The sequence below is a fragment of the Thalia democratica genome, chromosome 9 (assembly GCF_965202585.1).
Source record: "Thalia democratica chromosome 9, ktThaDemo2.hap1.1, whole genome shotgun sequence".
NCBI lineage: Eukaryota > Metazoa > Chordata > Thaliacea > Salpida > Salpidae > Thalia > Thalia democratica.
This window is the reverse complement of record NC_139173.1, coordinates 29,178,599-29,190,907: the sequence shown is the minus strand read 5'-3', so window position 1 is coordinate 29,190,907 and position 12,309 is coordinate 29,178,599. Positions and strand designations below refer to the sequence as shown.

At 28.6% G+C, this 12,309-nt stretch overlaps 1 long non-coding RNA gene across 3 annotated transcripts; it reads right to left on the bottom strand.

The window, feature by feature from the left end:
* Positions 1–3,730: 3,730 nt before the first annotated feature.
* Positions 3,731–8,720, bottom strand: LOC145844009 (uncharacterized). 3 transcript variants are annotated; one of them, XR_014370267.1, is made up of 5 exons: positions 5,708–8,720; positions 5,169–5,399; positions 4,800–5,059; positions 4,238–4,473; positions 3,731–3,879 (listed from the first exon to the last, which is right to left on the bottom strand). It is a non-coding gene; the product is annotated as an uncharacterized LOC145844009 (long non-coding RNA). The 3 variants fall into 3 exon arrangements; XR_014370269.1 differs by having other exon boundaries at positions 4,238–4,470; XR_014370268.1 differs by having other exon boundaries at positions 4,238–4,470; positions 4,804–5,059.
* Between the last annotated feature and the right edge of the window lie 3,589 nt (positions 8,721–12,309).

Sequence of the window (12,309 nt, the reverse complement as noted above, 5' to 3'; positions counted from 1 at the left end):
ATTTTGTGCCCCACAATAGAACTTGATTTAATAGAAATTAAAAAAAAATTCAAATTAAGAAACTATGGTTGAGCCTACATGAGTTAATAAAACATTTTTTATTAACTGACATAAAACTCTGGTTAAATATAAACTTCTAAAAAACAAGTTACCAAATATTGAAATGTATATATTAAGAACAATAAGTTTAATAATGAAACTAATTGTTTATAACTCAAATTAGAAAAAGTTTTCGTTCAGTAAACAAGACACCAATTCCAAATTCATTACTTAAGATTAAACTAAATAAGTAAAACTCTTTTTAATATTAATGTTTTTTGTGTTGTAAAATAAACAAATTAAAGTTTAAATATGTTGTTGAACAGCTAACTAGTTAGTTTCAGTGTTGAGTCTCTAGTTTAGTATCAGTTTGGCAGTTGGCGTCCTCAAACGGTTGCGGTGCTTTCAAGCGGAACGGTTGCAGTGTTTTCAAGCGGAACGGTTGCAGTGTTTTCAAGCGGAACGGTTACAGTGTTGTTTTCAAGCGGAACGGTTACAGTGTTGTTTTCAAGCGGAACGGTTACAGTGTTGTTTTCAAGCGGAACGGTTACAGTGTTGTTTTCAAGCGGAACGACGTCCTGATGATGCAATCAGTAGAAAGAAGAATTTCCGAGACTTCGTTGCAGCGGATTTTTACAAGTTGAAGGGTCGCAAATGTTGCAGGTGCAAAATTCGACACGTTTTTGGACGATCTACTGGTGCCGATTGACCCCATTCACGGCTACTTGATAGGAACTTTGCATCTTCTAAAAAAGTTCCTTACAAATCAACCTGAAAAGCCTGTGCCCTGCAATGCACTTTTTAGTTAGAAAGAAGTGTGTTTTAAAGCATTAAAATTAGTTTCTGTTGTAAAAGTTTGCATCTAGATTCTTAACTTGATATTTACTAATTCATTGTTGTTGGTCATTTTAGGACACGTCCTTATATATATTTGCATTAATCACTCAAGTTAGTTTAAAATAAGCGTACATGTTACCAATGGTATATTTACAGGGTTGCAAAATGTTTTTTGTAAATTTCTTGCAGAATTAAAAAAAAGTTTTTCAGATCATAAATAGTATCAAGTAAATTGAAGATAAAAAATTTATAGGCCTCATAAGTATAACAACATTAAAAAGATACTGTAAACCTGTTTTATATGTTATTTATAATATAAAAAATTAGATGACACAGAGAATATCTTAACTTTATGATAGATTTTAGTATTTAATCTAAATTCCGTTTCTTTATATGTAGAAATTGTAGGTTGTTTTTAATTTAATTGAAGCTTTTTGCCTAAATAGTCAAATTCCAGTATTTATTTAAGGGCATAGGGGGGTCCACCTTGGTTTTTACAAATTTATCTTATTTTACAGTTATATCTGAGCAACCAGACATTTTTAACTGCTTGAAAAAATACAAAGTATTTTTTCAGATATGAGCAATCAAATTCGGTGACTTAAATAGGTTCCTAATGGAAGGCGCAAACTAAAAACGCTAAAAAAAGACCATTTCACTAAAAATCTATCTCCTCCTTCATGGTTTATGCAATCTTCTTCAAACTTTCACAGAAAGTGTATTATTAAATTTTAAAAAGATTCAATGCAGGAATTTTTTTAATTTTGAAAAGTAAATTTTTATTAAAAAAACCATCTAATTGCCACTCATTTTTTCAAAATTTTCCGAGGTTTCTCAACTTTCTTCCAGGTTTTTAAAAGTACATTTTTTAGATCTATTTTTAGTTTAAAGTTAAATTTAAGGTAAGAAACTGTGTTAAATTGTATGTAAAGCTACTTAAAATGTGTTTTTCTAATAAAAAAATTTTTGGTGATGACAAAAATTTTTCATATATATGATAAATTTTTTGAGTCAAACTGAAGTTTTACTACTGAACATGCTAAAATTCTTAAAAATTCCAGTTTTTCAAGGTTTTTTTAAAAATTTCTTAAATTCCAGGTTATTTTGTCTAAATTGTCAATTTCCAGGTAAAGTGGCAACCCTGTTTTATTAAAAAAAACATCTTTTTTTTTGTTATTTTTATCTAAAATTTTTATTTGATAACATTTTATAATTCCAACATTCAGAGTCTTTTAATCTGTAAAAGGAACGTTTCCTAAAAATTTGAGGTCTCTATCTCAAAAATCGAAGAAGAAGATAGGTTTTTAGAGATTTTTTTTAATTTCTGAGAAAATTGACCTTGAAAAACTTACGGTTCATACGTTTTATTAAAGTTGTAAAAACAATGTTGGACTCGGACCCCCCCCCCTATGCCCTTAATTGGTAGTTCACAGTACTGCTTGCCATAAAATTATTTGACTAAAACTTTTTTATTAAAAGATTATACTATCTGATTTTCATTGTGTGGCCCGTTGGTCATTACTTATAAAATGCTGTTCGGATCTAGAAATGCACCAATAAGACTTATAGTATTAAATTTTGGAATTGTTTGGGTCAAAAAACAAACCAACACAACTTGAATTAAGGTAGCCGGATTTGAGAGAAGATAATAAAAAACTGAAAATACTTACTTCTGTTCAAGCTTAGGTATCCAAAAACCCTAACAAAATAAGAAATGCTTTATTAATAACAGTATTTCAGGGAAAACACTAGATTTAAATTCAAAAAACTTGTCCGTATTTTAAGAGAAGTATCAAGACAAACAGGTACGTTGCAAAAACCAGACAGTCCAGACTTTTTGTTTTGATTTCCGCACTAGTGATTCTGAATTTAAGGCCTTGCAGAGGCAAAGTTTTTACAGAACTGGTTGCCAAGTCAGTTCCAACCCAATGGGATGATATTTAGTGTCAAACATAAATGACATTTAACCTTAAGCAGTTTTCAGTGAACAGTAAAAAAAAGGTTGCGTACTTTTATTTTAATAACTTTCAGACATGCTAAAACCTAAACGCGAAGATTCAAGGAGCCGCAACAATTAAAAATATATACTGAGAATCACAAAATTAATTGATCGAAAGTTCACTATCACACCAAGTTCAGGACAAATGTCTACCAGATTTATGTGGCATTTTTAAAAATAATTTTTTGTCACAGGCATCAAGTCTCATAAAACTGCTCATACTAACTTGACCTAATATTCTGTTGTTTGTTTTACTGTTTTCACGAGACTGAAAATGATGGTTATACGATCTCTGAAAATTTTGTTTGCCTTGTCACAAGCTCTTTAAATAAACAGTGAAAGGTTCTTTCACAGTATCTTGCATTTTACCAATGACACTAGAACTTTTGAGACTTGGCACTTTTTTTAAATTATGATAATGACAAGCAGAAAATATCAAATTTTCTCTAGTGACAACTTCCAAGTACTGAAAAGGAAAATCAAATTAACTAAAATTATAATTAGCCTTACTTTGAAGTTTCTTTCAAATAGTATAAAATTGTGTGCGAGACGCTGTAACAAGTCAAGTTCGCAAAAAAGCCAAAAGTTAAGAAATTTCAAACTTTTGGTGGTATTAGGAAATTGTTTCTAACCAAGGATTAAGATCTTAATTAATTTTTTTCGGTTTTTAACATTTTGACACCTAAAACATTTCCTAGTCCAAATTGTAAGTATAAATTCCTATTTAGTCTATTTGATATAGTGGTATAAATTAACTCTAATATAATACAACGCGATTGATATTTATTTCATAAATTTATTAATAAAAATAGAATGTAATCAACATAATGTCAACTCGATATTTAATTTGTTGCAACTTGTCCTGGCTTGGACCACTTCTCCGAATCCACTCAAAAATTGGATTGTCTCAATTTCATGTCCTGGCTTGGACCACACCTCCAAATCTACACAGAAATGGGATTGTATCAGTTCAATGTCCTGGCTTGGACTATGTTGCAGTGTATCTGGAAATTTTTTTTTATTAACATTTATTATTTTTATTTCAATAGAAGTTATGTACTTATTTTTAATAGCAAACGAAAGAAATATCAAATTTATTCAAGTTCAGAAACTGTGCTTTTTCTCAGCTTTAATTTTTTAAGGTTTTGCTTTCAACATAACTATCAAATAAATTGCTTTTACAAAAAACTATTTACAGTATGAAAAGATTACAAAAACTTTTGTTTAAAAATAATATACATATAAAAAACATAAGCAGGTTGGATAACACACAATTATAGTTTTAACCAAGTACAAAATGTTAAATTTCATTCTGATAAAACGAATATTGTATAATAACTAAACCATTGAGAAGCAACTAACCGAGCTGATTGTTGAAACTTTCTTCATGTTAGTTTGAACACGATTAAGAGACACGTTATTATTTTCCACAAGCTTAATTTTGAACGAAGAAAAGGCCAATTGAAGATCTCGCGCGGTACAACGCATTCGCTGATCTCTCAACGTGTTTTTCATCGCGATGAAGATTTGTCAGCAGCTCTTCCTCCACCGAAATGGAGTTTTTTCTCGCCGCTGTAATTCTCGATTGCAGTTTCCTGCTAAGTGAATAATTTATTAATAACTCTTAAAACTTGTTTTTTATGAAATATCTATAACCTTTACTTCGATAGAATTAATTTACTTTTTTATTTAAACCTTAGAAAAATTTCTGATATTAACTAATTAAAAAATTATACGCGAAATATTTCTTAGATTTCATCAGATTACTAACAAAATTCAATTATTTGAACAAAAAAATTTAACAATGCGAATTGGTTATAAATAAATATTTCAAAAAAAAAAACTATAGCATTGGACTGGCAATTTTTACAAACTAAATAAAAAAAACTTAATCTATCTATTTATTCAAATAAAATCAACTAACCAACTTAATTGGAAGCCTTTTTTTTTCTTTGATGATTCAGAGAATTTCAAGAATTCATTTCTTCTTGAAGATCTCGTCAGGTCTGATTCTGTTAAAGAACTGAAGAATAGCTTGCTGATAAATTAATCTCAATGTTGGGATGACATCAATGTTCGGGTGAAGAGTTGTACTGCTCTACATCAGCGGCTTCTCAATTATCGTTTAAAGATTTCTTCTTACTTCTTGTTTGGACATCTGCTGATGTTCTGGATTGCAGATAACTGTTAAGTTATAATTAAATCATTTAAGACTGATGTTTGGTAGTAATTTCATAAAGTAAAAACTAATCAAGTCAAAAATAGTTATTTAATCAAATTCAAAGCAACTAACCAACTTAGTTGAATGTTGATTCGATGTAAGAAAGCAAGCGAATCTTTTAATGTGACTCCTCAACTCATCACAACCTGAACATCTTATGAGGTCATCTAGATCTAGTCACGTCATCAACTGAAGTCTTCAAGACTTCCCACGGATTTCTTCTTATTTGTGACGTTGTACCGTTTGTGACGTCATAATGTCTACTTCCACTGCTACTGGCGGCGTTGCTGGTTGCAGTTTCTGCTGTGAATTAAAGTATATTTATAATCAGTATTTGTTAAGGCTCTTAAATAAATAATCAAGTAAAGAAATCAATAAAAACTTGTTAACAAAAAATTAATCATTAATTTAAATAATAAAATTTAGCAGTTTAATTAAATTTGATGTTGTAAGCTTTTTTATTAAAACAGTATTATTTACAGAAACTTGTGTCAAAGATTCAAGTTATAAAACAGATTGAGTTTAAAATAAAAATTTCATGAAAACCAATTAGAGTTAAAACATTCAAAACAAATTTAATTAATTCGATTTTCTAAATAACACCAACTAACTTTTTTGTACTTTGTACCCACTAACAAGAGACGGGTCTTGTGATGCCGCAATCATGAAGATCTTGTGGGGGATCTGCTCTGCTGCGAGGCATCACTCCACAGATTGTCATGAAGAGATCCTCCCCTGAACCTGGGAACACGTCAGCATTTCCTCTTCCCGGGATTTCCCTCTTTTAGAACAAGGTTCAAGCGGCTCCTTCAGCAACTTGCATCTTACTCAGCATGATCTTTAAAATACTAAAAGTTTCTCGCGCATCTGTGTTCTAAAATCCCCTTGTTTGATACTGGTTTGATGTTTAAACACAGGGGCGGGAAAATTTTCAGGTGTTTGGTAATGATGCAGTTACATAAATTTATTTACACATCGGGTGGTCTTTCCCAATTTTCTATATGTTCTACAGGCTTTAGACATCATGTCAAATATTTGACTCAAAAAATTTTAAATACATCATTGAAAGTGCATCATTAAGACAAATAAGTAATAAGAAACTGTACAAAAATTTACATAAGCTATGAAAAACTTTGATGAAACTTTCATGGTCATGAAAGTTTTGTTGCTAATATCAGAATCGGTTTGAAATAATCACTTAAAAATATAAAGACACAAAATTAAGAATATTTACAAATATACAATTCCTCGCGCTTTTCACTTGATAACGATCATTAAAATAAACACAAAAAGACAATAAAAATTCAAAATGTAAACGAAGTTCATTAAATTCAAATTGAGCATGATTCACGACATAAGTAAAATTCTTATCAATATAAACTAATTAAAGGAAGAAAAATATGTCATATATACAATTTGTCGAGTGAAATTTTCTTTCTACTCTTCTATGTTGGATAGCATTCTCAGGTTTTTCAAAAACAACTAAATATTTTATGTACAAATTTACAAGTCAACAGCTTAACATGCACAAATAAACACGTTTATAACAAAAATAACAAAAAACTAAATATCTGTACAAATATTACAAACAGAGCAGTTTTATGAACTCAAGCGAACAAAAGTTCTTTTTAGGCGAATACAAAAAACAAGGAGCACAAATCAAAAAAAACAAGTTGAAAAGATGAAAAGATGTAGTTGTTTTCTACTCTTTCTATGTTGAATATCATCATGACATTAAAATTATTATAAAAAAAAAACAACTAAGAATATTTACAAATATACAATTTCTCGCGATTTTCACTAGATAACCATAATTAGAATAAACAAATAGACTATAAATATTCAAAACGTAAAAAAAACAAATATCTGTACAAATATTACAAACAGAGCAATTTTTATAAGAACTCAAGAGAACAAAAGTTCTTTTTAGGCGAAAACGAAAAACAAGGACGAAACAAATAAAAACCGCTAATTGAAAATACAAAGAGAGATATCGATATCTTGCTCTTGTTATGTTGAACTGTATCCATGACATTTTAATAAAATTTTCTGTACAAATTTACATCAGGTTTTTGAAAATGTTGGTTTCTAGAGTTTTATTAATGGAGCTTTAGACCATTTGTTAATATTTAAAATTATTTTTCTCATTTCTTACAAAGTTATTATCATACTAGGCTTAATTTTAGTAATTTTAAGGGTCTGTAATAATTAAGTGTTTTGTTTTAGAATATTGTAAAGAAAACATCAACGATTTTCAAAAAAAAAATTACAATATATACAATTTAAGTAAAATAAATCTTTGACTTAGGGGATTTACAAACCTTTGAACAGAAAGAACTTCGCATTGTTTCCAGTATTAAAAAATATAAGACAACAAAATTAAAACAAATGTAAATTATGTACAATTTAAGTGGGTTTGCTTTCAAACATGAAGCAAATTTAAACCCACTATTCAAACATTTCCACAAGTGCGTCTTAAAAAAATTCATAAAAATGATAAAAGTACAATTAATTATTCTCTACAATTCATGGTGATGCCAACTGTACAAGTAACGCTACTGTAATTATGTTAACAAATATTTAAAAAAATAATACAATTCATTGTGTGCGCAAGGGATGTCGCGCAGACAAGTTGATGACATTTGTTGAGCGAAATAAATAACAACAACTAATAAATTTTGTAATTTTTTTAATTATTACAATTTGAGGGGTTAGCTTTGAAGGCTCAGATAATTCAAGTGAAATAATTGATATTTACAAAACTTACAAAAAATAAACATTTTTTTAGGGAATGATAACCCTATTTTTTTACAGGAAAACTCAGCAATTTCAACACAAAAACTAATAAATTTAAAATAAGACATTTACAAAAAATAAACATTTTTTTCGGGAATGATAACCCTTTTTTTTACAGGAAAACTCAGCAATTTCAACTCAAAAACTAATAAATTTAAAATAAGACATTTACAAAAAATAAACATTTTTTTAGGGAATGATAACCCTTTTTTTACAGGAAAACTCAGCAATTTCAACACAAAAACTAATAAATTAAAAATAAAATATCAACCACAATAACCATAATTATTAATAAAACAATAACACAATAGAAAAAACTTAATAATTAAACAACAGATATATTTATAAACAAATATACAATTTTGTAAGGCATGAGTACTAATTCAAATTGTAACAAATAAATATACAATATTTACATTCACACCTTTAGCCTTTGAAAATTTATTTGTTGCTAGGTAACTGGTTTTAAGGGTGAAAATTATTTGGTGTTTACAAAGAAATTTTTATGAACCTGTATTTAAACCATTTTTAAACGTTTTATTTACTTCTGTTTAAGTTAATATTAATTTTAGACAAATTCAAGAAGTTTAAGATAGTTTTTATAAGAACTTAGTGTGGGCAGTATTTAACAACATTGGGGGTTACCTAGCAACAATAACATCAAAGTTACCAGGGTACACTGAACGAGGAAGCGGTGTGAATAAATTTAAACCTCTGTTGCAATTAAACATGACAATTCTTCATATATTAAAATAAATTAATTGTAAACTAGACACATTTTAAATTATTACACTTTTTGATAAATTAGTCAGAATTTTTTGTCATGAAATGCACCAATTGCAACGAAGGTTTAAATTTCGTACCCCGCATCAAGTTTATTTTGATAATATTAAACTAGTTAAAAGTTAAAACATTTTTAAAAACCTAACTGTTGGTTTGACAGTGGCTAGTCTTTGAGAAATTAATTAAATTCAAGATTAGAGCATTAATATATTAATTATCAGTTAAAATAATTAATCAAACAACCAGTAACTAAAGTATGAAATTTAATCACACGGACACAATAAATTTTTTACAAATTATTTTTCGACATGATAATACAAACCAATTAACTTTAGTCAACTGTTCTTAGGTTTCTTTTATTTTATAAGCTTTCAAAGTTTTATAAAAAACCTAATTTCTAAAATAAACAAATAGACAAACATTAAGAAACACATATTAAACACAAACATATCCAAGTAACAATGTGAATGTGATTAAAATTTTATTTTTCTCAAAAGTTTATCATCGATCAAAACAAGTTTAAAATAAACTCTAATAACATTGAAATATTTATTTTGTTCGTAAACTAGAGACTTTATTAAGAAAGAGTAAATTTAAAATATTTGTTGTTAATTTGATAATAATGTTAGTGTCAGCTTCGCTTTGAAACAAAAATTTAAATTTTGTACCCTAGAATGAGACTTAATATAATTTCAAATAACATATAATTTTTTTCAGTTTTTAAATTAAGAAACTATAGTTAATAAGAATATTAATAAAAATCCAAGAAAAGTTAATAAAAAAATATTCAAGTAACATAAAACTTTTCTTATCCGTCAATTTAAAAAAAATACACAATTTTGATGAATATATTATGAATAAAAATTGTTTCACTTAAAATATTTGTATTTGGTTCAAGGCTATATATTTTTAGGACATAAAAATATATTTATATATAATACCAAGGTAAGACTAAATTCAATTTGCACTGTTTTTTTAATTATTTTAGTTTTTCCTTTGTGTTGTAAAAATGTTTCATAAATAGCAGCGTCTTGTTGATAAATAATCTATTAATCGGCTAACTTGCAGGTTTCAGTGTTTTCTAGTGGACCGGTTTCCTCGCGACACAGCAGAAAAACAATTGCAGAAGACCCGGACGTTGCAACCTCATTCTCCGTGTGACCGGGCGTGTGAAGTAGTCGAAACTTCTGAAGTAGTCGTATGAAGTAGTCGACACTTTGTCCCAGGAGCTGCTGGAATCAAATTGATGCTTGTTGACTCCACTTGCGGCTTTTTAGAACTTTGCATCTTCTTGAACGGCTCTTGGCAAAATGCGGCCTGCAAAGCAAAAGAAAATGCCTTTTTTGTATTTTTAGCGAAATGAAACTATTTTTCAAAACAATGTATTAATATAGAATTCACTGAATAAAACTAAGGAACTAGTCACAGCCTTGTTAATTTAATTTAATAAATCGAATCTTTACATTTGTTTTAATGCAACGAAAAACAAAACTATAGTAACATTAATATTCTACGAATAAAATACATTACTCGAACAATTAAGTTGTAACAAAAAATGATATTATAGTATAGTGAACAATACTACTTGTCAAAACCCATTACTTAAGGTTAAAACTAAACTCAGACACGTTTTTAAAATGTAAAGATCTTGTCAATGATAAAAACAAGTAGCTTTCAGCTTGAAATTATAACATTTAGTCTATAAATAATTTATTAACCAGCTAACTTTTCGGTTACAGTGTTTATTCGTTCTCACAACACAGCCAGTGGGTGTGATGAAATTTCAGTCTTTACAGCAGAATATTTTACTTGCTGAGAAACTGCATTTCAAGCAGCAAGATTCAGTCGAGACTTTTACGCAAGAGCTGCTGAAATCACATTGAAAGACTGCTAAGAACTCTATGGCTGGTATAATGAGACTTTGCATCTTCTAGAAAGGGATTTAGCAAGTGCAGTCTGCAAAATAGGTAAAGCTGTGGCTCTTTATTATTCTAGTGTATTTGAAGCTCCTTATTTATAGTTACAAGTTTCTGGTGTAATTTTATTGGTTAATTACTGATGCTTTCGAGTAAAAATTATAAATATTGATCAATAAATTAAAGTCTGCCAACACTTATACCCTCGTGAAATTTTCATACCATAAATTGAAAATCTACATCCAAAAATGTTTAGTTTAGAAAATTTGCAAACAAACCTGACTATCCAAAAACAGTTGTAACTAACTCGAGTTATTCTGATTTTTTATACTATTTTTTTGTTGGGATGAATCCTAAATTAGGAGTTTGGCGAAAATTTTACAGAGCTGGTAGCCAAGTCAGCTCCAACCCAAAAGGGGGAGACGTTTTAAATTAACTACTTTTCAGCGAACACTACAGGGTTGACAATAGTTTTTTCATAAAAAATCTAGGTTTTCTAATTATTTTTCAAGTTTCTAAAAGTTCACATTTTTGGGTCTATTTATAATTTAGAGTTTAAGTAAGAACTGTGTTAAATAGTATTGAAACATCGAAAAGATATTGTAAAGCTACTTCAAGTTAAAAAATAAACTTTTTGATGATGACCAAATTTTTTCATTTATATGATAGATTTTTTGAGTCAAATCGAAATTTTACTATTAAACATGTGAAAATGTCAAAGTTTCAGATTTTTTAGTAAATTTCATTCGAAATTCCAGTTTTTTACGAAGTTTATCAAATTTAAGTTTTATCCAGGTTTTATTAAGCCTAAATTGTCAAATTTCCGGTTTTTCCAGGTTAAGTGGCTAAAACTAAAAAGTAGTTTTAGTGTAAACTAAAAATTATGCACACGTTATGTGCCGCGTTTATATCTTTGTAAAGCAAACCAGACCTGTTTTTAATAATAAAAGCGGAGAATCACCTTTACAAGATAAAACAACATTTTAGAATTAAAAAAAAAAAACTTTTTCAAGATACCTTTTAATTGAAGCGCACCAATTCCAATTACTTTGTTCATACCAAATGATACACATTGAATGACAAGAAGTTTAGTCTGAGGACCTGGTGCACAAAAAACCTTTCGGTTGTCATGCACCAGGACAGTTTAACGTCATGTCCAGGACAAACTATTGACTTAGTTCTAATACTCGTTTTGCGCTATAATCGGGAGACTGTAAATTGTTAAATTTACTATCTTTTAAACTTTGTTCGCCGAATCAAAAGCTCCTTAGAACGACAGTTAAAGCTTCCGTTAAGGTAATTTGTAACTTATCTTAAATTGTTTGGTTTTTTTTTCTTATTGTGACAACAACGACCTAATCAGTGTTGGTACTTGCAACCAAAATTTCATCTTTACTGCAAAAAAATCGAAAAAGTTCCCTTTGCAATAAAAATTAATTTTGAAGTTGTTAAGTTTAAACCAAATAGCAAAACTTCATGAAGGTAGTATATTAGTCAAGTTTATAAAAGAACAACATTTAGGGCACTATAATTTTGTTTCTAATCAGTTAAGGACTTCGTTCCTACTTAGTTTGCTGATTTTCAACCATATTTGACACAAGAAATACTCGTCAACTTCAACTTGAAACTCTTATTTCGTTTACAGTATTAACTCTTATATAAAACAACGCGATGTATATTCATTTTTTAAATTTATTAAAAGAAATAGAAAATATCAA